We start from the raw sequence: 27,655 nt of genomic DNA on the forward strand, positions 1-27,655 counted from the left end.
TCTGTTTAAAATGGATATGTTGGAATCAGCAGCAAGTGTGAACCGTCCCTAACACATTGGTTGCCAGCAAACTGTGGAATTGGTAAATTTTAAACGCACATAAAAACAAAGAAAGCCCACATAAATATGATTTGTGATTAATCCTTCCTTATGGCACACAGATCTGAACTGAGCGGACTGCCTTTTTCTCCACAAAAGTGAAACTTTCCTTCAAATCTCAGCTCAAATGGGCTGTCTTTTCAGTGCCATTATGCTGATCACAGATAAACCCTTCCAGCATGATGAAAGTCTCTGAATCTTATGTTACAGGTTTTAGTGATTTTTGAACGGTCATTTTGGTGAGTTCCTTAGGAAGTCAATGAACCAAGTGAGATAAACGCAGCTCGTAACCCAGAATTGTTATGAGCATGAGTGCTTGTATTACAGCTTTCATTCATCACTGTGACGCGCTGTTTAATGCGTTAGTGGACATTGCCTGGCACATGAATCCCGCTCTCTGCATGTTTAGCCTGTTCATATATACTGAGCTGCTCTGCACCCGACTGACAGCCCCAGGCATCTGAGAACTGAGTGGAGGTTGTGATATGTTTGCTGACAACCCTGGAAGTGGCAAGCAGTAAACTCTACCTGTCTGATGTGCTAGAACAATCCCTTTCTCCCTCATTATCTGTACTTGGTTTATGCTTATAAGGATAAACAAACACCAACAGTCATCTTTCCATTTTACCTCAGCGCAGGTTTTGAGACTGAAGCAGCGTCTATAAACACAGAAGAAATCATTTGACATAGATGGAAAAAAGATCAAATAAAGTAATCATACGGTTAATAAATTATACATAACCCAAACGGACAGCATCATTTGCTGAGGCATTCCAGAAGCTTTTCTGCTAAACAACCAACTTTGTGAGTTTAACACAGAGGCCCCTATGCAATTCCCTTTTTCACCTGAGTTTTCTCCTAGGTGATATTTTTAAACTTCTCAATAAAATGCCTTTTAAGCCACCAGAAAGCAAGAAAATACTCAATGTAATTTTTATAGTACTGTTTCACCTACTTTTTGGTACTTTTTTAGTTGAAAAGTGATGTGAAGTTATTTTAAATTGGATATGAAAAATTAACTCCTGAGAGAAAAGACAGGTGAAAAAGTGAATTGCATATGGACCAGAATGTCTGCAAGTAATAGATAAATAGCTGGGTGAGGCACTATATAATGATATTGGGGACAATTTTTCTGCCTAAAGTGTACCTGGAGTGAAAAAATATGCCCCAAATTAGTACACTATCAGCAGTGGCTTGACGCCTTGGGCAAGTCTCCCTAAAACTGCTACTGCCTACTGAGCACTCCCTAGTGGCTGCAGCTCTGGTGCTTTGAGTCTGCCAGGAAAAAAGCGCAATATAAAAGTTTTGTGTCTTGTCTACTTACCCGGGTAGAGGGAAGCCTCTGAATAATCAAGGGCTTGTCGACAAAGCTTGTGCCTTTGCAGTAGAATGGGGCCAAATGGGCTTGGCTTTCTCTGCCGAGCCTGATCAGCAGCTTCATGCTATTGTGCAGGTGTAAACTGTCCTATGCCTGCACAGTGCGACCACACTCGTCCTTATATGGGAGCGTGGCCACTAGCCTTGTGCATCCCAGCTCTGGAACGGCAAGTTGAGGGGGGATCCCCCAAGCCTCTTGAGGATTCAGAGGTGTCTCTCTAACCAAGGTAAGTTTGTATTTTTTACCTAAATTTCCCACAGGTTCTCTTTAATATTGATGCATAAGTATTCCTATGAGATGTGGGGGAAGCTCTGGAAGTTATGACCAAGTGCCCAGCAAGTGAGGTGCATAATATTTTGCTGCACTGTGCTAGCCTGTAACACTCAGAGCCATATCCACAGTAGTTATAAAGGGTGCCGCTGGCCAAGCCTATCACTTAAATCTACAATTCTACTACCTTTCCCCCAGTAAACAAGGGCCACCAATGCCCCTCAACTTTAGTCTTTTTTATTGTAATGTGAACACTCCTATGTGTGGTATCAGAAGAGACCTGCCCCTGCTGCTCCCTCTCTCACTCACCTTCTATCTTCCCACCTTGCTTGTAACTCTGAGGGCAGAGGAATTTGCAGGCAGATCACATGACGCTACAGATAATGATGTAATCATAGTCACTGTATATTCCTCAGCCTGCAGTACCTATGAAAATGCTAATCTACAATACTTAGCAGCCCTTAAAGAGAACCCGAGGTGGGTTTGAAGAATATTATCTGCATACAGAGGCTGGATCTGCCCATACAGCCCAGCCTCTGTTGCTATCCCAAACCCCCCTAAGGTCCACCTGCACTCTGCAATCCCTTATAAATCACAGCCGTGCTGCTGACAAACAGCTTGTCAGAACTGTCTGTGTTTATCTCTATAGTGTCAGTCTGCTGCTCTCCCCGCCTCCTGCAGAACTCCAGTCCCCACCTGCATCCCTTCCCTAACTGCTGATTGGAGGGAAGGGACAGGGGCAGAGACCGGAGCTATGCAGGAGGCGGGGGAGCAGCTGAGACTGACACTACAGATGTAAACACAGCCTCACAGCACGGCTGTGATTTATGAGGGATTGCAGAGTGCAGGGGGACCTTAGTGGGGTTTGGGATAGCAACAGAGGCTGGGCTGTATAGGCAGATCCAGCCTCTGTATGCAGATAACATTCTTTAAACACACCTCGGGTTCTCTTTAATGCAGAGACAGCAGAGCATGGAGAGGTAGTGATCTCAGGCTGAGCTGCACTGCACACAAAGAGACTGAGCCATCACTGGAGTAAGAGCCGTATTTCCTGTGGAGGAACTTATTCTTAATTATTGCGTGGTTGTCATTGCTGCCCTAGATTATAATGCAACTCTCACAGTCAATTAACAGGTACCTGGTGCAGTACCAATATTGCGAGATTACCTCCATTAACCTCCATTAGTGCCACATGCGTTACTGGGTCAACAAGTGCATTGCTGTGGTAAAGGTCGTTAAATCACATGTTACCACAGCAATGCATGTTAGCTCGGTAACGCACATGGTGCTAACGAGTTAACAGGCCGTGTTCTCGCTGTGCTACTACCTGCAAAGTTGTTGTGAGCTACCTACGCACAGCAATTTTTTTTTTTTTCAAATAAGTTTTATTGTATTTTACACATGAACATAACAATACAATACAATACAAACCCACAACATCCCGCAACAAGCCCCTCCCCCCTCCCTCTCCCCCAAAGCCATCCCACCCCTCCCTTTGGTCTCGGGTCTCGTGTATTTTTTATTTATTTCTTATTCATCTCTTTGGTTGAGATACAATAAAGTGTTTGGTAGCCAGAATAGGGCTAAGTCTCATAGTCTACACCGTGGGCCCTAAGATATTCTACCCATGGGATCCAGATTTTTTCGAATTTGAGGGGGCAATTACGTTGGAGGTATGTCAGTTTATATATCGGCAAGGCCGAGTTGATGATCTTAATCCATTCCGCCACTGTAGGTGCGGTGGGTTGTATCCAGTGTAAAATGATGGTTTTCCGCGCATAGTAGCTTAGCAAATCCCATAACAGTATCAAGTTCCTGGATTTTAGGATTTTACCCGAAATTCCCAGCAGATGTGTCTTAGGGTCAAGAGAGATATGTTGCTCAAACACCTTTTGTAGCAGGTTGTTGATTCCTTGCCAATATGATTGTAGATGAGAACATCTCCACATCATATGGATAAAATCTCCAGGCGAAGCACCACATCTAGGGCATTCGTCCGTTCTATTTGGGAACATTCGTGCCATACGGGTAGGAGTATAATAAATTCTGTATAGGAATTTCATTTGGATAAGCCTGTCTTTCATGGATATGAGATATTCCCCTGTGGCTTCCAACAAGTCCCTCCAGTCTGATTCCTCCAGATCAGGCACGTCCCGGCTCCAACTCTGGTAGGCCTTATCTATTTTAGAGGATCCTGTATCTATTAAGGCAGCGTAAATAGTAGACAAGGGTGCTTCAACTTGTTTCCGAAGCAGTAGGGATTCTAATGGATCGGATTTTAATGTGAGAGAATTGGGAAACTGAGCCTGTGCCGCATGCCTGACCTGGAGGTATCTGAAGAACATTTTGTTTTGGAGTGAGAATTCTGATTTTAATTGGTTGAATGTGGATAGTTGTCCAGTTGGGAATAGGTGCTGTAGCCATTTGATCCCCTGTTTAGCCCAAAGCAAGGGGTCTGGGACCGCCAAAAAATGGGGGAAATTAGGGTTGCACCATAGTGGAGCAAATGGGGAGAAAACATCTTGCTCTTTATATTTCAATCTGGCGATTTTCCACACCTTAATAGTTAACTTCATAGGAGTGGGCAGTTGTTCAAGGGCCTTTTCTCCTCTGAAGGGAAGAAGAGAAAGTCCTTCATAAGAACCCACCACAGCAGCCTCCAGCGTGGTCACTGTGTTTCTGTCCTCTTGGGCGAACCACCAACGTATGGTTACAAGAGCGGAGGCCCAAAAATACAGTTTAAAATTGGGGAGGGCTATGCCTCCCATGTTAGTAGGGAGTTGCAAGGTCGCAAGTGAAATTCGTGGTGTACCTCCGCTCCATAGGAAATTCACTAGAATTTTGTCAATTCTGTTAAAAATGTGTTTCGGGATCCATATTGGAGTTTGTCTGAATATATATGTAAATCTAGGTAGGTATAGCATTTTGATAAGATTAGATCTACCGGTCACCGTCAGGGGGAGTGTAGCCCACATTTTACAGTGTTTTTCCAGAGAGTCTATGATTGGGTTGAGGTTGGATTTAAGGTAGTCTGTTAGTGGATAGTGTATTTGGATACCCAAGTACTTAAACGCTGACACCCATTGTAGTGGGGTTGCAGCAGCCATATCTCTAGCTCTATCATCAACCGGGAAAAGTGCGGATTTCTCCCAATTGATACGAAGCCCTGAATATCCCCCGAATTCGTCAATAATAGTTAAGAGATTAGTCAGTGATTCATTAGCATCCCCCAAGAAGAGAAGGAGATCATCGGCGTACAGCGCGATTTTCTCCACTAAGTTGCCAACATGGAAGCCCCGAATATTCTGTTCCGCCCTTATTTTAATTGCAAGTGGTTCTATGGCCAGAGAGAATAGAAATGGCGACAGGGGGCAACCTTGTCTGGTTCCCCTGAATAGGTTAAATAAGTGAGACATAGTCCCATTGGTTAGAACCCTTGCTCTGGGAGTGGCGTATAAGAGTTTGATCCAGCCTATAAAATTGGGGCCGAATCCAAAGGATTCAAGTACTAGCCACAAATACTGCCACTCCACAGAGTCAAAGGCCTTTTCAGAATCAAGGGAGACTATTACTCTCTGGCCAGAGTTGTCGTGGTTAGTTGCTAGGTTTGTAAACAATCTTCTCAGATTGACATCTGTCCCCCTCCCTGGCATAAAGCCTGTTTGGTCAGGGTGTATTAGCGTTGCCAGCATTGGCTTAAGTCTATTTCCTAAAATTTTTGCAAAGATTTTCGCATCCATGTTGAGGAGTGAAATCGGGCGATATGAGGAGCAAAGGAGAGGATCTCTTCCCTTCTTGGGGATTACCACGATCAGGGCTTCCTGCATTGAATCAGGTAGTGTTATTTTTTGATCTTGTCCCTGAAAAAGGTTAAGTAGGTGCGAGGATAGTAGTTCTGGGTAAGATTTATAAAATTCGGCAGGGATGCCGTCTAGCCCTGGAGCCTTGTTAGATTGCAATGAGGATATGGCTATATTGATTTCATCCTCTGTTATATCTTTTTCTAGGGATTTGATTTGTTCTGCTGACAGTTTGGGAAATGAGATGTTTGCTATGTAGTCATATAAGTGATTCATGGGTTGTGTAAATTTAGAGCTATATAGTTTTTCATAGTATCCGGCAAATTCCAGATTAATTGCATTAGAGTCTGTTAATCTACTCCCATCTGAGGAGTGTATTGCAGGGATAGTTGCGATTGGGCTATGTTCCCTAGTCAACCATGCAAGCATCCTACCACATTTGTCGCCATATTCAAATATTCTTTGTTTTTGAGAGAGCTCTGCCTTTTTGGTTGAGGTTATGTGTAGTAATTTAAGCTCGGTGACTGCTATCTGCCATGCCGAGTAGGATGCCCTGTTTGGCTGAATAAGGTAACGTGTTTCAGTGTCCTTTGCCTTGTTTTCGGCAGTCTGCAGGGCCAGTAGTCTGTCCTTTTTGCATATACGGATCTGAGCCATATATTCTCCCCGTGTGTATGCCTTGAACGCGTCCCATACAATTGGGCTGGTGGCCGTGTCGTCATTAGTTTCCCAAAACTGTGGTATAATGGACTGGATTCTATCCTGTATATCCTGATCTTTCACCCAGTGCCCAGAAAGTCTCCATGGTCGGTTGCTAGATTGATGTCTTAAGCATAGTGTAGTCATAAGGGGGGCATGATCCGACAGGGCCCAAGGTAGCCGTTCAATTGACTGTATGACAGCCATAGAAGAGCTGGACGCCAATGTGAAGTCTATCCGTGAGAGAGTTTTGTGTGAGGCGGAGTGACAAGTGAACCCAGGGGCCTGCGGATGCTTCCACCTCCAGACATCCACAAGTCCCATTGCAGTAACCCAGGATAGTAGGTCAGTGGAGTCTCTGGGATTGGGTGTTTGTCGGTCAGTCGGGTGCAAGACCATATTAAAGTCGCCTGAAAATATAACTCTTCCAGGGTTCCATTCAGATATTATTGGGACAAGTGAATTCAAAATATCCACATTAGCAGGGGGGGGCAGGTATACCCCGACAACTAAGACATCCTGGAGTTGTATTAAGGCGTGTACTGCAACATATCTCCCATTAGGGTCTATTTTCAAATGTAGGAGTTGAAACGGTAGTGTTTTTCTAATGAGGACACTTACTCCCCTGGAATAAGAAGAGTAAGTGGCGTGGTAGCAGCTGCCCACCCAGGGTCGTTTAAGCGCCAACACTTTGCTACCAGTTAGATGTGTTTCCTGTAGAATGCATACATCTGGGCTATGAGCTTTCAGGTAATTAAAGATGAGAGCTCTTTTGAATTTATCATTCAATCCTCTCACATTCCATGAGAGGATTTTGCAGTCTACGTTATGCGACATAGTCCAGATGTTATAGTTATAATCAACCGTGAGGATACATAGTAGTTATTAATCTTCCACAGCGAGACCACGAGAGAACCCACCCCCCCTAAATGCAGCCCATTCCCCCCCACCCTGTATCCCAACAAGAGATACTTATACCCTAAACAAAGCAGAACAAGTCTAGCAATATCTAGACAACTTCAACGGGGGCGTCCGCTGCCGGGGCAGAGGCTCCACCGTTCCAGCCTCCCAATAGTTGGGGTTAAACACTTAACGTTACATTTACCTTAGAGGTATACATCAAGGTATAGCTGGTAAACTACATGAAATGTGACCATCGAAAGTCCATCAACATTGGAATTCTTTGGCGTGTGACAGGCTCCACCGAGTTGTCCATAGTTTTGTGCAAGCGTAGCCTGTAATGAGGAATCCTCTGTAGGATACCTCATAGTTCGAGATTTACCATAGAAGCATTATTCCATGAGCATCCATAGGAGGAGCGTCAGCGCTAGCCTAGCACTTGTTTAAGAATACATTCCCCCTCTACTTAAGTGAGTCAGTAGGTTAGTAAAGAAATAGAAAGTGAAAGATTAAGGAGTGTGGTAGAAAAGATGAATCCACAGCAATCCCTTCCAGCCTGAGTATTGTGTACTAGATGTTGTTTTGAAGGGGGAACCGTTAGGCTTTGGCGCCATCTCACGTTCTATTGCAGCTGCCACTTAGTAGAGGATAGAGTGGGAAGGCTATCTCTAGCCTGTATTGCCGTGGATTCAGCTCCCACTTGAGTCTGTGTTATTATTAGTGTTGAGACAGCACATGAAGCAGGAATAAAGGAGCATCCACTATCTATTTTAGGAAGTATGGAGCAGTGCTGAGAAACATGCTTAAAGCATAGGATATTACAGATTTAAGAGTCATAATCTAGCGCCTCACGTTATAGTGCCCTGGCCTTCATAGAAGGTGTTAGATTAGTCCTGATTAATGACGCGGAAAAGGAGTTAGCTAGGTTTGGCGTATCTGTTAGTCCGCATGAGCATATCTTTCACACAGTAGCTATATACAGTAAAGTTAACCCATTATGCTCATAGCTGGTTAGTACACGGCAATATCCCCCGCTCCTCATCACACCCGGCCATGTTTGTCAGCGCGGTCGGAGGGAGAGCACACCAACACCGCACGATTAATCGTGGGGGCAAGGGCGTCCAACCCCCGGTCACACCAAACTCCAATCGGCAGAGAAGCACATCCCCAGGTATATAGCCGGAGGTTGCGATTGCTCACCATAACAGGAGCTCACCATTTGGCCCCAGGGAGCCTACCAGCGCACCTTTGCGCGCAGTCAGGCCTGCTATATCGCCATTTTGTTGTCAGACCCTCCATAGTGTTATATCTAATACATTGCATTACATGACATAATAGGATCTCACTATACCATAGCAGACTAGTAAGCATGCATTAAACTCGGAGCTGTAGCACATAAAGTGAGTCATGTCACAACATGGGTTCCTCTCATCTGGCCACAGTGTTAGTGTTTGGGTGTGAAGAAGATTCAGGGCCTATCTAGCGCCATGTTATATTAGTTGTCGGCAGGATAACAGTCTGCAGCCATGTGTGTTGAAATAATGTCTGTCTCCAGAGATTTATAGGGCAGTTAAGTAGATGACTAGGAGTAGCCTTCCCGCTTTTGTAGATGCTAATCGTGAAACATTAAACAGCTTCCAGGCAAGGTTCAAAAGGGAAAAAGAGACAAAAGGGACAATCCGTCCTACGCCAGCAGAATAAAATTAGTACTTACGAGGAGTATAACATGTTCAAGGAGGAAGACTTGAACGGTTAGTCTTGCAGTTGAGGCAGGGATTCCAGCCATGTGAGCACTTGAGCTGGTTTTTCAAAAAAGAGGACTTCTTCTTTGTACTCGATCCTTAACTTGGCAGGGAACATCATCGAGTATTTGATATTCCGTTCTCTGAGCTTTGCTTTAGCGTGAACGAAGGATCGCCGCAACTTCTGCACACCCGTGGAGTAGTCCGGGAAAAACATCAGTTGAGAATTCTCCAGGGTGATCTCCCCCGCTTGTCTTGCCGCCTGCAGCAATATATCACGATCTCTGAAGTTAAGGAATTTGAAGATCAGCGCACGTGGCGGAGCTCCAGGAGGCCCTCGTTTGCTGGGTACTCTGTGCGCCCTCTCGATGGCGAAGAAGGGAGAGAAGGTCGCATCAGGAAGGAGCTGTCGGAGGAGTGTTTCCACATAGACTGGAACGTCTTTATCTTCGGTTCCTTCTGGGAGACCGACTAAGCGCACATTGCTGCGGCGGTTCCTGTTCTCTGCGTCTTCGGCTCTTTCCTCCAGGGTTTGTATGTCCTTCCGCATGCCAGGAATAGCAGCCTGATGCTCCGCCACCCGATCCTCATTGTTAGATGTGCGCCGCTCAACCTCAGTGATTCGCTCTCGGATCTTCGCCATGTCCTGCCTGAGAAGCCCTAGACCGGCATCAAGGTGGTCAATTTTAGCTGTCACGGCAGTCTGGGACGCCCTGATCGCCTCCATAATGTTTTCCACAAAAGGTGGAAAAACATCTTGTTCTTCGTCTTCTATGTCGGATGCTTGTTCTTTGTCCTGCTTGCCCTTGAGTTTGCCACCCGGGGTAGCCGAGATTTTATCGGCTCTTTTACTCCTTTGTGACATTGGCAGTCCGTAGGGAGAGTAACGCAGCGGGGAGATGTTGCCGCGTGACGGACTAGGCCCAGAATCCCAATCAGAGGGATTATCTTCTTTTTCTCCGATTGGAGGAGCACACCACTCGGCCAGTTTGTCCTCAGGGTAATACTGATGCTTCAGGGTAAGTTATGAGTATGTCACCCCGGACATATGTAGAGCTTTTTAAGATTTAGGGAGTCTGGAACAGCGGAGCTCTCCACCGCGCGTCCTCTCAGTCAGCCATCCAAGCCACGCCCCTCACGCACAGCAATTTTACCTGCATTTAGTGCATCAGGCCCCATGTCACAAGTCACTTCAGGTACGCTTTAAAGCAGTTTTTAACTCTGACAAAATATTCAATAAAAATGTGTTTTCCCACTTTTTATAACCCATACAATTATCATAATTGCTTTTGTGCAGAAGTATTACTATTCATTTAGAAATTATAAGTTCCCAAAGTTCAGTTTATTTACTTTGAAAGCTGCTGGTGCATTGTATTCATAACTGTTGTAATTTAAATGCACCCAGTAATGGTTTCTGAGCAGTGTTTCAGTTCAGGACTCATTAGCAGAAGTTTCTGCACAGTCAGAGAATGTTTACTTAATTGTATCAAGTGAAGAATGTAAACACAAGATAAGGTTATCACCAGTTGGGATGTGACTGCCCCTGCAGGAGAAAAAGTAAGTCCTGTGATTTAACCCTTTGAATGCTGTTTTACTAAAAAAAAATTGTGTTAGTATATTATATGCTGTAAATAATCTTTTAGAGCAAAGAAAAAATTCTGGGTTTCATTCCACTTTAAAGTCAGGGTCCAGCTACAGGGGGAATTGCTGTGGACAAGGGACAAAACTTCAAGCTTAAGGGGCTTTGCTACATTTACATTTAAATGTAGTCTTTCTAGCTACAGTATATTTTTATTTATAAGCAAAAAATAAATCAAGCAGAAGACTATTACTGCTTTCTGCAGCATGTGATGTGAATAGCTGGTTTATAGAATATCGGCCATGATTCGGACACATGGAATAAAACCATAATAATGTGCCGTATGTCCTTGAAAAGGATGAATGGTTTAGTTTACATTCCTGATTAAATATTTTAACACATGCTGATGTCAATGTGATGATCCCAGTGTCTTCCTTAATAGACAATTTCAAATATCATTCAATCAACAAAATGAGTATGGCTTCTGTTTTTTAATGCAGCAATAAATATGTTGCACTGTACAATAAAATACCTGGTGAATGCCTATTTGACAGCCTGTTCAAGTCACTTGTAATTACCTCCCAGGGGAGTACAACCCAGGCTTTCGTCTCTTTAATAGGTCCTATTAATTTTTAATGGGAAAGAAAAGATGAGAGTACAGGAAGCACAGTGTCTGCACTTTTACTTCTGATATATGCATGTACAGATATCAGAGTTTAATAACATATGAGCCTGTCTATTTTGGTTATCAGGAATATGAATGAACTTGATCTTCACCCAACACTAAAGTCATGTTCAGCTCATTAGATCATTGGTATGTTGTGATTATTATTATTATTATTATTATTAGTAGTAGTATTATTATTATCCCAATATTTTGTCAGATGCTATTGACTGGGTTGGGGTTTTTGAATTCTAAAGCCCTTCCATAAATCTAGGATGCTTAGAGATAATGGTTCTAAACTTAGGTTTTCAGTAATAGACACTTCTAGCTGGTGGAAAGTGACCGTCTATGCCATGCATCTTCTGAATTTGAGGAAAGCTAGGTTTGCAGGCTGCAGCAAGGGCTCTGATTACAATTTGCACAACAATAGTTTTCTTTTCTGAGTCACTCTGCATTAATTTGCAATTTCATGATTTTTTTCCTGTTGCCTGTCCCCTTATCTGCCTTTTAGTTTTCAATTAGCCAAATTGGTTTCTGCATTAAGTAAACCTAAAGCTATAGCTCCCTCTATGTCAATGACTTTACTGAAGCTGACAGCAACACAACAGAGGGAACCGGGAGAAAGCAGATGGAAAACAGAGACTGGAGTAATATCCTAAAGTTTGACATTGAGCCAAACTATCTTCCAAACATACGGTACAGTCCTATGTGCATAAGTGAAGTTGCTGGTAGCAGTGAGTGCCCTCCACCACACCCTTATATGAGGGACTATAGGCAATAAATGACCCTGCTCAAATGGATCAAGCACTGCAGATGGGATGTTAAAGTGAACCCTCGGACTAAAAATCAACTCACCAGCACTGAAAAGGCCTGGTGTTTCTTTAACAGTTTCACAGCATCAGAACTTTGTTTCTCTTATACAAGCCTCATTTTTAGCTGCACAGAAGAAAACTGCCCGGGCTTTTTTCCCCTGATGCTGTGCAAAGCATGATGGGATTTCTGATTTTGTTGTTCTCGTTCTGCTGTTTTGGTGCAATTTTTTTTTTTTTTTTTACACTTTGAATTTGACATTTGAAGACTAGCGTGTGCAGCTGGGAGGGGTAATCAGGACACAGGATAGTTGGAACTGTGTCTCCTGCTCCTTGTTACCTCCTTTCAACCAAAAAGATGGCTGCCCCCATGACAAAGATGGCAGCCCCCATGAATCACAAACATTTGCCTGTTCTTTTAAAACAGGGTGGGTAAGAGATTATATTACCTATCTATTCTAATTAACATAACTAATGTAACTTGATGACAGTATGTTTGTTTAGGCTGAAGTTCCCCTTTAAGGGCCTCCCTCACTCCAAAAGCTCCTCTGATGCTTCTTCCTCCAAAAGCAGCCTATTCTTAGCACCCCTCATGTCAAAATACAAGGCAGTTTTCCTTAGTGTAACCATAAAACTTTCATTCCTTGTAATTAATATCAGGTGTATTTGTTGTAATGTCTTCCTACAAGTCATCTCTGGATAGCAGCATTTCAACTTCTACAGTTGATAATTCTTATTATTCAGTTTTAGCCACTGCTAGTTAAAGGACTGAGCTGTGTATGATACTTGTATTTTGTAGTACTTTGTAAAGTTTCCATTTGTCATTTTATTCCACTGTGTCAACATGCATCTGCTGGATGCGATGCCAGCATTTTCTGTAATGTTAAATTGCACCCAAATTCCCTTGGATGCGTGACACAATTTTATGCTGCATATGAATTTTAATGCAGCCTATTGATTTCAATAGGCTGAAAAAAATAGCATCCAAATTTGTGTGTGGGGGATGGGAACTGCCTTAAATTGAAAATGCACATTAACACTAGTCCCTTACCTAGTGAGTTCCTTGAGCAGGTTTCCTAAGTAATAAGTTAGCAAATGTAATTAGCTTTTCCATACTTAAAGGAACACTTTCAATTAAAATTACCATTTGTAATGCTCTATATTAGGGTACACATTACCACTAGTGCTAGGGGCACTTTATTCACTCAGGTCTCTCTCCCTTTCTCCTTGCTTCAAAATCATCCTTCATTCCTCACACAGCTTACAAATATATTTTACTGTGTCACAGCATGCAGGAGAAGTGAGGAGGAGGCTGATCTGAAGAGGTAACAGGTAGCTAGATGAGCTGTAATATTGCTGTAATATAACTAGAAGGGAGATGGGTATACACTATTCCTGACTGACTGGCTTGCTTGTGATGTTACATTCCAGGCTGCATCTATTTTATAGGCTGTTCTGTGGTGTAGTGCTGAGAGGGAGATACACTGTTTACAAAGGCATTATCAGGATCTTTATCGGTCAGAGAACAGAAGACAATACATACACATTGTTGGAATCTTTAACCCCTTACCACCATTTGAATAAGATTTTTTTCAGCAAGGTGATTATTAAACTACTAGTGACCTTAGCCCATTTAATAACGGGCTCTAGGTCTGTCCCTGCCAACCACCTGTCAGCGCACCCCTTCCACAACGTGCGCGCACGCCTGAACATGCACACGCCCGCATGGCCCACTGGCTGTCCTGCTCCTGTCTCAACAATGGCTGTCGCTGCGGCACATGTACAGTAGCGCAAATGCAAGGACACACACACACATGGACATGGGACACAGAGACACTTAGGTTTTATTAAGTAGGATACACTGAGGAGTTAATAGCAACCCCCCTGTGCAGGAACATGGTTTAGTTCTGCAGAGCCCAACACTTTTGTATCTAAAACTGATGGATGATTTTACAGCAGAGAGGCAGAGCTGTGTGAGGGAGGAACTTTGGTTCACTAAATTCCGTTAAGATTGCCATTTGTGCACACTGCACAGCAATTCTACAGTGGCTTAGTGAACCAACCTCAAGATGTCCTAGCAAAAATGCAATGATATAGACAATGAGAGAGAGAGAGAAAGAACATGTCGGTGAGTAAGTGTGAGTTATTATGTAAAAACAGAATAGCTGACAGTGGTGGAGATTCATGCATGGCTGTTACTAATATTATATGTAGTGTATATACATTATTTGCAAAACAATAATTGGTGGATTAAACAACTGAACAGGTCAGCTAGTCAGCTAGTGGATTTTACATCCAGGTTTTTTTACCTGCATCAGTGTTTTACTTCAGCTAACATCTGGAAATATGCCTGAAGAAGGGGACTAGATCCCAGAAAGCTTGCATCATTCAACTCTATCAGTTAGCCATTAAAAGGTATTATTTTATTATTATTTTTTATTGTTTTCTCTACCTACATCCAGGTAAAAAAAATATATAAGCACGATACACAGCAGAAATAAAACACACTATTTTTTTTTGTTTTTTTTTTCATGCTTTCAGTTTAGATTTACAGATTTAAAGTGAAACAAATCAAATATAAACACTGTCAGGATCCGGCTCCGCGGCATGCCTGCAGATACGGTTCCCGACTGCAGATTTGACCAGATCGAGAGGGGAAGCAGCCTTATTCGAGCTAACACAAGGCTGTGACCCCTCAGAACACCTCTCACTGCCATTGAGTGTTGTTACCTAATTACCTGTATCCTTGCTGGCGGCCGCAGTGTCCAGAGGACACTGAATGCTGATGTACTTTACATGGCCATGCAGACATAGGCTATTCTTTGCCAAATGGCTGCTAATTAGCAGCTCCCTGCTTCCAGGGGAACTGAATGCAAATGTAGTTTTCATTGACATACAATCACAGAATCCCCCAAAGCCAGACTGGCTTTTAGCAGACATACACATATGGCACAGACAGAAAATGTGAAAATATGGCTTTCACGAGATACAATATGGTTGCTATGTTATGCATATTACCGTACATATCATCATCACCACATACATCCTCACAAACACCGCTCCAGATAATGTTGTTTTTCAACAAAATATACACAACCAATTCCCTGGAATTAATTACAATTCCCTCCCTTCCTTATATTCTGTCTCACTGTTTATATGATGTTTTGATCTCTTTGGATTCCCATGACTATAGAAGCTACTAGAGAACATTTCAAAACTCAGACTTAGTAGTTCTCCTAGGTGTTTTATGAAGCACAACTTTTTTTATTTTCTTCTACGTAAAATACGTTTTTATTTTGGGCAAATATACCTTTATATCTACGGTACATTTATATAATTGTTCGAGATATTGCCTAAACATTGTCTTTGAGGGGGGATGTATGCAATGCTTGAGTGTGCAGTGGCACTCTTGCTTTCTGTTCACATGACTTCTAGCGACAATGATTAGACCAGACATTTACAGAAGTGCAGCCTGATCTTACAAGATACATTACAAGGAATCTTGTCTGATATTTTAATGGCTCATAAAAGAAGACTGTGCAGTGACCCAAGGCTTTGCATTGTTTTTTTTTTCTAATGTTGGGGTCTCCAGACATATTCTTAGAAGGAATTTTATCTACATGACGCTTACAAAGCATCTCTGCGTGTGTTGGAATTGTTCACCCAACTAAAAACTTCCATGAAAGCTGCTTCGGAACAAAGTGGCTATTCAATAGGTGTGTGCCAGTAAAAAGCTAGGCTCGTGTGTTTGTGTATATTTTGTAGAGCACATTATAATTTACAATGTTCAGTTTTGTTCATTGTACATAAACCATTTTTGTATTTTAACTTGCATTTACTTCCCGAATGGCTATGATTCCAGGGCTGTCTTCAAGAGCTAACATAATTTGCTGCTTGCCTCAGAGAATAGCAAGTGTGTGAGCCATCTGAATGCCTCTCCCTATGCAATCATCCCTCATTGTGAGGCAGATAGGGGTAAACTGTGAGGGGCACCCTCTAGTCTTTATCTCTGAGCACAAAGGTGACTGTGCCCAAATCTGCCCTGTGCTCCAGCTATCAAGTGGCCTCCAGTTGGTGAGGCCACTTGATAGCTTTATGCTTTGGAAGCAACTCCCTCTCTCTTTGCAGCTCCATACTTTAAGCCCTCATCTAAAGGGGCCCATACACTCAGCCGATTTTCTGGCCGATCGATTGATCAAAATCAATCGATTGATTGGTCGATTGCAAATCGGTTGACCGATCGACCGACTGGCGGACGATTTCAATCGATTTCGATTGATTTCAATCGATCTGGCAGGGTGGAAAATCTAGGTTGATCTGTTGATATTGCTTATCATTTTGCATTGGCCCTAATGGAAATCTGATGGCAAAAAATGCCATCACATCGATTTTCAATAGATTTCAAACTGAAATCTATTGGAATTATAATCCTAGTAAAAAATGTTCCTAAACACATCAGATAGATAAGAAATTTATCTGATGATCTATCTGCTGCTAATCTGACGAGTGTATGGCCACCTTTAGAGTCTCGTCACTACCTCTTTTAAAGGGAATTTCTCTAGAGCACCATATGAATTGAAAACTAGTAGCAAAGCGTCATATTCACCTTTACTAGCAGTGAATGGTCTAGGAGAATGAATTAGCATTTTAGGCTTCTTTATAAGGAACCTGAGGTGTAAGACCTATGGAAGCTAGCATATTTATTTATTTTTAAACAATACTAGTTGCCTGGCAGTCCTGCTGCTCTGTATGGTCACACACCTAAAACAAGCATGCAGTAGGGTCTAAATCACACACCTGAAACAAGTATGCAGCTAATCTTGTCAGATTTGTCATAGGCATCTGATCTGCATGCTTGTTTTCTCCCCTGCTTTTCACAATTTACAAGATATTGCTTCGAAAATAATTCAAAAATTCAGCCCGACATACCACTGTTATGCTGATGACACCTAACTATATATTTCCTTCAAGCCTGGTGTGACAGACCCAACTCCAACTACAAAAGCCTGCTTAGCCAAACTACAGAAATGGATGAGTGACAACTAGCAGAGACTAAATGCAGATAAAACTAAAGTACTTCTGTTCAGAGGGCAGCACATGACAATAAAACAACTTCAATTGCAGTCTTCACCACTGGGAATAGGAGGCACAGATCTACACAGCTCTGAGCATTTACATATCCTGGGAGTTTTAATTGATGGGGATTTAAACTTTAGAACTTACATCTCTTCTGTAGTGAAATCATCCTATTTTCACCTGAAGAACATCACAAAAATCAAGCACCTCATCCCCCAGAAGATCTGCCAACCATAGTTCATGCCTTCATTACATCCCGACTAGACTATTGTAATGCTCTCTACACTGGCCTTCCAAAAAAGGGCTTGTACCGCCTATAGTTGATACAGAATACTGCTGCCAGACTGTTGACCAACCAACCCCGTCACTGCCACATAACACCAGTCCTGCACTCCCTTCACTGGCTACCTATAAAATGGAGGATCCTATTCAAGATCGGCCTACTGACATTTAAATCACTACATAATCTGGGCCCTGGATACATGAAAGAAATGTTACAGCTGCATAGCAATCCCTGCATTCTCAGATCCTTCCTCAGGTTCTAATAATCTAGTCATACCCAGAGTCCACCTGGAAACATTTGGTCCCAGAGCCTTCTGTCATGTCTCCTATATTATGGAACTCCTTACCTCAGCAGATCAGGACAGCTCTATCTCTGGATGTGTTTAAATCCAGACTGAACAGCCACCTGTTGAGTTTGGAATTTGCAGAAATATAATCTTTGTTGAGTTAATACTTCATCCAACTACCAATCTCTAAATCTGAGAGAGCCTAAGCGCTTTGAGTCCTATGGGAGAAAAGAGCTATAGAAATGTTATTGTTATTGTAATTGTTATTGTTAAATGAGTAGAGGCCAAGGATCAGCAGGACAGCCAGGCAATGTGCATTATATAAAAGGTAATAAACATTTCAGCCTCCATATCCCTCTTACCTCAGGTTCCCTTTAAAACAGTTAATAATGTTAATAATGTTAAAAATGTTTTTTTTACTGCATTGGATTGTACTCCAAAACAAGAGGCTTATTTTTTTAATGTGTCATAGTTTGCAGTGTACGAAGTTTATTTGCATTACACAAAAACATTTTTTTCTGTATTCATTATTTATTATTTCACATCTTTTTGAATTATGTCCTTTTGTGCTGCTGAGACAATAACTTTTTGTGACCAGCACTGCAGCTCAGAAAAGTCTAATAGCTAAATGCCTAAAAGAGTTAACCTCTCAGCGGAAGATAGTGGGTGTGGTCAGGTGATTAGCTCTGTGCTCAGGAAGGAACTCACACTCTGCCAGTACCTCAATATTGTCTGCACAGACCTCTGGCTCACAAGACTAACTCTTCCAAAGGAAATTTCTCTGGAATGGTTGCATCAAATCAGAAAATTGTGTAATGACACAGTCTCATTTTCACATTTAGTAACAATGAAATTAATGCGAACTGAATTTTTAAAGTGATTTGGATACATTTTTCACACATGGGCACTGATATATTTAAACATTTCCTGAGCTACTCTCCACATACGGTAACATTTGAAAAATAAACCCTTTTTTAAACTTTAGAAACCTCCAAATGATTAGTGCGAGCCTAAATTGTATTTCACTGTTTTTCATTATTCATATAGTTAGTTGCCATCTGCCATTTATTCCACTCTGTATGGATACACATTTCAGCACATTTCCAAACCCCAAATTTAGGTTCTCACTTCACTGTTGTATAACGTATGACTCGGCTCAGTCAAGTCATCTATTTTGGATGTGTGACTTTCATTTATGCTAGCACAACAGACCTTGTCAACCCTTGGAGAATGCTTTTTGATTTCAATCTGTTCCTCTTCATTTGGCATAAGCAGTCCACTAAAGTGCAAAATTACACCAAACATTTACAGAAACATGACATGGTCTTATCAGATTCGTTTAGATACAATATTCCTGACACGTTAGATTGATAACATTCTGCATTGTAGACTACATATAGGACTTATAAATGACATTAAAATGCCAACTGTCAGATTACTTACATACTAAAAATGCATCTCGCTAGTGCCGCATCTATACAGATAAAAAACAGTGCCACCAAATTTTAGATTGTAGAATTAAGGTTAAAATTAAGGTTGCAGCACAAAAGCTTGCATACAGAAACAAGTGCAAGACCTGCTGATTAAGGGGACTGACTCTTTTTTTTTTCACAATTAAAGTTTATTGAAAACCAAAATTAGTAACAGTACAGGGTAAGTATATAGTACTTCTGCATTATACAAAGGACAAGCATTTTACTCGGGAATAACATGTCAAGGCATGTGAAGTCCAAAGCAGTTTACATATCGATTGTTGGGGTAAATGTACATGAGCCTCAGCCAGTTGTATTATTACATTTGCCTCGAAAGAGACAGAGCAGGTTTGAGACCCCCAGGCTTAGGCTAAGCATTTCTAACCATAACTAAACAGTGGTCTTAGATACCTCAGTGCTAAATATATTTATAAAGGGACCAGTTCCGTCTCCTATGCCGGCGTAGGGACAGAGGGAAAGAGAGATGAAAGAAAGGGAAGGGGAAGAAGTAAAGTATATGGTGTATATATATTGATTATGATGTAGGAGAAGACTGAGGGGCCATGTCCTCACCCGTTCATAATTGCTTTGTATTCACTAGAGTATTGGAATTCTACCCAAACAGCCCATGTCCTCATGTATCGTTCTGTGTGATCTTGAGAAAGCATAATCAAAGCTTCCATAGATTCAATGGTATCCATCCTCCTAATCCATTCTTTCACAGATGGGGGATTCACTGATTTCCAGTGTACTGGTATTAGCGATCGAGCAGCATTCACCATATGAAGTATAATGGATTTTTTGTATGATTTGATTGGTTCATTTGTGTCATGGAGGAGTAGGGCGCCCGGAGAGAAACTAATCTTGGAGCCTGAGATATGCTCCATTAGTCTATGTATCTCTTGCCAATATGGTATGATCAGTGGACATTGCCAAAAAATGTGGAGTAATGAGCCAAAGTCACCACCACACCTCCAGCACACATCAGGTGTTGAGGGGAACATCTTGTGTAGAAGGACAGGTGTTCTATACCACCTGGAAATCAGCTTGTATCCCTGTTCCTGAACTGTGGTATTAAGAGAACCTTTGTGATTGAATATAAGGATCTTATCCCATTGTTCCTCAGAAAGAGGGGAACCCAGGTCTTTTTCCCAATCTAACTGGAACTTTAGAGTTTGGTTACTAAGAGCAGAGAATAACATTGAATGAAGGGGACTGACTCTTGATCAACCCAGTGTGGCCACATTCACTGCTGTTTTTTTTTAGCAGGCGGGAACAATACATCAATGGCAAGTAAAGCCACAGAAGCCAATCAGAAGTAAGTGGGAAAAGTGAGAACAATATAAACTCCAGGCTTTCATAAGTAAGCTAGAATAGGATTTATGCAGTCCACTATTGTGATGTGCAGCAGAACAGGGAAGAAATTAAAGTGTCATTTTTCCAACACTTTATAAATTAAAGACTAGTCATTTTAGCCTGTTAAATAACAAGCGTTGAACAGTGGCACTCTCGCACCCGCACGCCCACAGCCCGTGCAATGGTGACCCAATGCACCTGCGACTCATGCACGTGTGCCTGTGACCCGCATCTGACATTGCCCCACGTGCATGCCGTGCGGCCGTGGCGCTGCACCTGCGCATACACATGCCTGAATGCAGAAACCAGGCATTTAATTAGGTAGGATCAATATACTATAAGCAGGCATTTCCTATTGAAACTCTTTCTTCTTTAAAAATACACCACCTAAATCTTGAGCCCCGCAAGTCTCTTCTTTAGGGCAAAAACAATATATTTCACAATCATGATATGGATCATGCTTCTGACACTTGTATCTCCATGATGTGTCGTATTTGGACTGTTTTTGCTCTGAGCAAATAACTTTTGGACCTTGAAATGTAGGGTTTATACCAAAAGTTTCTTCCTCAGAGCAAAAACAGTCCATGTAAGACACATCATGGAGATACAAGTGTCAGAAGCATGATCCATATCATGATTGTGAAATATATTGTTTTTTGCCCTAAAGAAGAGACTTGCGGGGCTCAAGATTTAGGTGGTGTATTTTTAAAGCTTCAATAGCAGGTGCCTGCTTATCAGGGCTGGATTTAGGCCTAGGCCACCTAGGCCATGGCCTAGGGCACCACAGGAGCAAGGGCACCAAAGAAGCAGACTATAATGGGGCAGCATTTGCATGGATCAGTTCATTTCAGAGCTCGGCTCTGAGAGCCAAGCGCCAAAACTGGGCGGCATCATAGCAGCAATGCTATGATGCGGGCCCCGTGTATCAGTAATTCGGGGCTGTGGCAGCCACCAGACCCCGAATTACATCTCCCTCCGAGTTGCGACAGCTAGGAGAGGGAATAGTATTTAACGCCGCCTCGGATTTTAGCAGCAGTGGGGAAAGCCGTCAATCGGCTCTCCCCGCGCTGAATTGAGCGGCGCCGAAATAATATGTACCCGCATTTACAAGCTTGCAAATGCTGCAATGCAGGGAGATCAGGTGAGCACCTAATCTCCCTGCTGCCAGCCACCTGTGGAGCAGCCACCTTGCTCTCTGTGCACATTGGTGTTGTGGTGGGCGGTTTTGGACTTAGGCAGCATTAGAGAAGGAGGGGAAGAGGAAGCTTCTGCACTGGAGACGAGCAGAGAAGTGAGTGACACTGATGGCTGCTGTAGTGTGGTGGTGAGCTGTTCTGAAAGGGGGGGGGGAGTGGGAAAGGGAGGGATTAAGGGAGTCATCTGGCTATCTATACTGGAGGGGGTGGGGAAGGGGTCATCAGGATACCTATAGTAAAGGGAAAGAGGGGAGGGGTCATCTCGCTACTTATACTGAAGACATTGGCCTTGGGCAGTAAAGAGTACAAATCTGGCCCTGCTGCTTATTGGATATTCATAGTTTGACTAGAAAGTGGTGCTGTCATTTCCCCTTTTGAAACGCTGGCACTCTGGTTTATCTGCAGGTGTGCACAACAATTCTATATTCCCTGATTATTAAAGATGTCTCTCATCACTGACATTTGTCATAGTTCATAAATTGAGGCTAGGTTCACAGTGGTCAGTTGCATAACTCATGCGTTATAATGACTATGACCGGCAATGGAGAATTGCCATAGACTTGAGTACAAAGCCTGCATGCAGCGAGTTAGAATAACATGATCTGTTACTGTGAACAGACCCATAGAATTGTATGGGCAGTGAGTAGACATGCAAAATGATTCTGCAGCGCAACTGATCACTGTGAACAGGGCCTAAAACAAGCCCTGGTAATTAGCCAGTCAGTTGACCTGAAGTAGGATTCATCATGGATGAGTGGAACTTCAGCAAAAGTAGTGAAAGTGAGGCTTGAAACACATTGAAAATAAACCATGACTTTTATCACCAATCACCTGTGTCTACCATCCCCATTATACAAACTACCGTAGCCTTTGGAGCTGTAATTATCTGGAGAGAGTTAAGATACATTTACAATGACGTTCATGTAAAAAGCCAATACAATGTTACCAATGTATTCCTGGCAGTGAATTAATAAAACACAAAGTAGTGTTTTATCTTGTTTTCATGCTTTTTTCTAGCATTTGTCTCCACTTGTCAAATGCTAGTGATATGTTTTTCACTCCAAATGTTGTGCCAAATGCTTAAGAAACATGTGGCATCATTCACGGTGGCATATGGCAGATGTTTCTCCAGGCTCCCGTTATAACCCTATTGCTGCCCAAGTACAGGAAAGGATTTGCAGGCAACTTTTTTTTAAGAGAGGAATGAGCAGATGCTACTTTTTTATATCAGTGTCAACTGTCAAAGCACAATTTAATCTATATATAGTGTACTTGAGTTAGAGGGAGGGTGTGGTCATGTTTGGGCAATTTATATAGCCTGAAAGCCCATCTCTGGGGCTAGAATTTTGTTTGGCATTATTCTGTAGTACGAATGTGCTGGTGGCTGTTTATCACCCCTAGGGGGTCATCTTACATTTGCAACTATTATACTGCCCCAATGCATTCTATTTATATAATAAATGCATATCCATTGCAGGTATCATATTCAAGCTCTACGCTGAAAAAAAAACCAGTAATTTTGAGCCATAATAATAGCACTTTCACAAAAACATAGGCAAAGCAAAAGTCATTACTTTAACCCACTTCTGCCATCACCACTCATATCTATGGGGTAAGGTGTTATAGCTAAAGTGCGCCTAAGGCCAGGGGTGTCATCACAATGTTACAATGGGATCTCTAGAGTTGTAGTTACACATCTGGACATTAATCACTAGTACTGTCAGTGACATTGTCAGGAGTACTACTGGCAGATTTTTGGCTAGTCCATCTCTTCATGTGAGATTCTCAGTTTTTCCTTTATTCTTTACAAAATGCACTCCATGGAAAGGGTCTATATAAATATACAGGCCACCCCCTGTTTGTGCAATTGCCATTTACTGAGTGCTTTTGAAAATAAAGAAAAACCTGAGAATCCCCCATGAGGAGATATACTAGTCCAAAACCTGTCAGTTCTGGAAGACCTCTACTACCTACTAAAAGTGACAGCAACATAGGAGAAAAGTAATTTATAGCACATTTTACTCTAGGAGAAATGCAATTTTATTTATCTCATTTCATGTATTTTAAATTTTAAAATTTTTCACGAAAGTGGTCCTTTAAACACTAGTATTATGAGGAAATCGCACAATTCTAGTTTTTACAGCAGGCAATTTGCAAAGAACTTTATTTATGTTGGGTTACTTCCTTGTTTTTTCTGAGGAGTGTGTAAAAAAAGATTTGTCATCTGTAGCAGCCAGTGACTTTCTATTTGGCAAATTATGTAGATACGATATGTTTTGTCCATTAGAACCAGAGCTACAATACATTGTTTTAGCTCAAGAAAATGTAAAACATATTGATTATTTGACCACATCCACTTTTGTAGCCATACCCACTTTTTAGTACAACATGCTGCATATGCTGCTAGTAATTTATTTTGTGGCTTTACAGGTTCAAATGAGATTAAAACAATGGTCCTGTTTGATAAACCCCCACTCATAAAGGACTCTTCCATAGACTTCTCTGGGCCCAGTCATAAAAGAGAAAACTGCTATATTGTAACTGGAATGCTTAAAGAGGAGCTGTTAGGTATAGGGTCTCAGAGAAAAAAAAAAACACATATATCAGTAGTTAAATACTGGCTGTACTTACATAACATATACATTACACTTTCCACTTTTTGATTTTAGTGATTTTTATATAGTATATACAGAGATTTATGTTCCTGACAGTTCCTGACAGGTTTAATCTTTGACTGTCTGTGTCTGAAGCCAGTCGTGATATAATATCCTCCCTTACCCTGCTTCCACTCTTCCCCCTGATTTAGTATGCATTAGCCCTCCCAACTCCCAGCCCTCAGACACTCCCACCAAGCTGAAGTCACCCGCCCCTTCAGTACAGGCTGTCAGATGCTGTAGATATACAGATTATATTGATTTGTTAGAAGACCCCCAGATGTCCGCAGCTGCCCCTGACTTGGAAGCAGCAGGGTCACTCAGCCGCAGACCAGATGCTCTGTCCCCTGTCAGCTCTCCCCCCCCCCCCCCCCCCCGCCAAGAGCCTGAGCGATTATCTTCTCCCCCCATAAACAGGTGTGGGTGTCTTCAGGGCCGGTTTAAGCAACAATGGGGCCCCAGGGCAAAATAAACCTGGGGGGCCCCCCAACATATACCACGGAATGAAAATCTGCATTAGGGGACCTTTTTTTGCAGCTGGTATAGTCAGGGTGTGAAGTCCCAATCGGTCAGAGCTCCACATTCTGGCTATCCCAGCCTGCATGGGGGACAAGGGGTTAAAAAGTTTCAGGAGGGGGGACCCCACAATTTTTTTTTAATTCCCACACTCTAAACATAAAAAAAAAATTGGGAAAATAGGAAAAATTGCCATATTGCGGCTGTATAGCGATCCCTGGCCAAAGCGCTGCGGCTGTGTATAGACCCCCTGGAAACCCCGTCAGGAAATTTATTGAGCTTTCGTTTGATGCATGTAAAATTACACTACCATTAGGTTAGCTACTAAAAGTGACATTTACCGCATTTAAAAATTATACTTTTTTCCATCTAAACTTTAAAATCGATTTTCTCAAAAACTATAAGGTCTTTTTGAAAAAACTAAATTTTTCTCTTATTCCTAATGATCTCCTTAACATATCCTGCAAATTTAGGGTTTCTAGCATTTAAGGTGGATTTTCTGGTAACCATTAAAGTCGGCAGGTTTTAAAATGTGTATTTTTTTTCCTTTGAAACTTTAAAATCGATTTTCTCAAAAACTATAAGGCCGATTTGAAATTTTTTTTTCCTCTTGTAGCCACTGGGGGCCCCTACAAGCTCTGGGGCCCTGGGGCAGCTGCCTCCTTTGCCTCTATGGTAGCGCCGGCCCTGGGTGTCTTCCCCCCCAGGACCCCACCCCCGGGCAGAAACAGGTGCGGATGTCTTCTCACCTGAAAAAGCAAACACTGAGAGAGAGAGAGAGGCCAAAGAGTGCATCTCCAGCTTCCAGCGCCGCCACCGCAATTTCCTCTGTCAGCCGCCGCTGTGCATCTCTCTCTCTCTCCTGCTGGTGATTCCTATCATGTGACTCGCCGGTAACTTTCCAGTGAGTCACATGTGAGGGACGCCAGCAGGAGAGAGATGCACGGCGGCGGCTGACAGAGGAAACTGCGGTGGCGGCGCTGGAAGCTGGAGATGCACTCTGCGGCCTCTCTCTCTCTCAGTGTTTGCTTTTTCAGGTGAGAAGACATCCGCACCTGCTTCAAAGCCAGGCAGATTGTAAAGGGGCAGCTGCGGACATCTGGGGGTCTTCTAACAAATCCAGCCCTGCATGCCTGGCAACCCTAGGTGGACCAATAAGAGATGGACAGAAGCGTGGGTGGGGAAACCAGGAGGGATAGAGGAAGCAGCCAATCAGGCTGCAGCAATGAATTAGGGAGGAATAGGGAAATGAAGGGGAGGAACAGAGCTAAGCAGAGAGAAAAAAAAACACCTTCCAGCATGCTCTGCAACTCCTTATGTGCGGCCTGCGGCCTCCTTAGGAGCTTGGGGAAAATGAAGATTATTATTCAGCCCACAAAAGGTAAGATTGATTTTTAACTTCAGTATTGCCTTTTTGGCTACCTTCCTAACTGTTTAACACAGGAGAAAAGAGATTTAAATTTACATTTCTAGCCTAACAGTTACTCTTTAACCATTTCTATAATCAGGCCCCTGTAATATAAACCATATTTTATTTCTGTTGAAAATAACTTAATGAGGTCAACAAGAGCAGTCTAAATTTGTTGGTGATTAATCCATAATCAGCTGCAAAAGAAATTAAAAAACAGATATGATGGCATTATTATTATTACTGAAAGTCTTTATTCTAATTCTGTCAGGGATTACATGCTCTTTTCATACTGTTAATGAGCAAACATGTGTAGATATCATAAAAATAGAAGTGTCTGTTTGCCAAGTATTTTTTTTCTAGAAATAATACAAAACATACAAAAAATATATTATTCCAAGCAGTAGTTAGACAGAAGAACTAATAGAGGAAAAGGTCTGCAAGGTGCACCGTTGACAGAAGATATTTGCATAGGTTATTGCTTCCACAAATCAGCAGAGCAAGACCCATAATTCATCATTTTAAGACAACAGGTGGAGCCATGCCCTTGTATTACAGACAGTGGTTTGAAGTAAATCATATTGTTGTGAAACAAAAAGTACAAACATCCCAATACTCCCTCATGACTTTTCAAACCATATATAGGGCTTGATTCACAAAGCGTTGCTAACAGTCAGCACGCTTGTGAAAAGCCCTTTACCACACCTAAAAGTCCTGCACGCAAAGGCCGGTGCGCGTGAAATGTCGCATCGGGTGTGTGTAAAACGGCGCACCCTATGCGCCTATAAGGTCGCATTGGATGCGCCCTAAACGTTGCATGGGTGTGACGTCTAGGGCGCATCCAATTCTCTGTTTTGTCGCACCCGATGCGATGTTTCGCACGCACCGGCCTTTGCCCGTGCAAAGTTTTGCGCGCGGGGACTTTGCACATGATCTGATTCAGCTTGGTGCATGCTAACTACTTAACACCCTAGTTAGCACGCCCAAACCTTAAGGCGTGCTAACTAGGTTAGCACCGTATAGTGAATCAGGCCCATTGTGTCAAAATTATTGTTTAAAACATCATGCACATTACTGTAGTATAAATATAACAAAACACATTATTACTCCCGTTAGCACTAATCACATCCATCCATCCCATTCAAACTCATTGATGACCATCTAAGATTCCATCTTCTAAAAAGTCAGCTGCGTGCATTTTGCAAAACGAGAAACCGCTGTTCATAAACAGTTCTGAGCATCACTCATTGTATCTGTTCAAAATAAAGTTTTTTAGTCATCCATGGAAGTAAAGTTCCAATCCAGTGTAATGGTATATAATACAACTTGCCTTGTATCACACTGTGGAGCAGGAGCAATCATCAATTTACAACAATGTGTATGCGATCTGGTATTAGTACTACAACGACAACTAAACATTTGTAAAGCACTTTTTAATAAGTCAAATAGTGCTGCTGTCACTGTGCGC

General features: G+C 42.3%; 1 long non-coding RNA gene across 3 annotated transcripts in view; it reads left to right on the plus strand.

The window, feature by feature from the left end:
• LOC137546607 (uncharacterized) overlaps positions 1 to 27,655 on the plus strand; it is a 103,402-nt gene that overhangs the window by 19,758 nt on the left and 55,989 nt on the right. For all 3 annotated transcript variants that reach the window (XR_011026304.1, XR_011026303.1, XR_011026305.1), the window contains one exon: positions 11,220 to 11,281. This is a non-coding gene — a long non-coding RNA (uncharacterized lncRNA). The remainder of the gene's footprint in view (positions 1 to 11,219; positions 11,282 to 27,655) is intronic.

This window comes from Hyperolius riggenbachi, chromosome 1 (genome assembly GCF_040937935.1).
Source record: "Hyperolius riggenbachi isolate aHypRig1 chromosome 1, aHypRig1.pri, whole genome shotgun sequence".
Taxonomy (NCBI): domain Eukaryota; kingdom Metazoa; phylum Chordata; class Amphibia; order Anura; family Hyperoliidae; genus Hyperolius; species Hyperolius riggenbachi.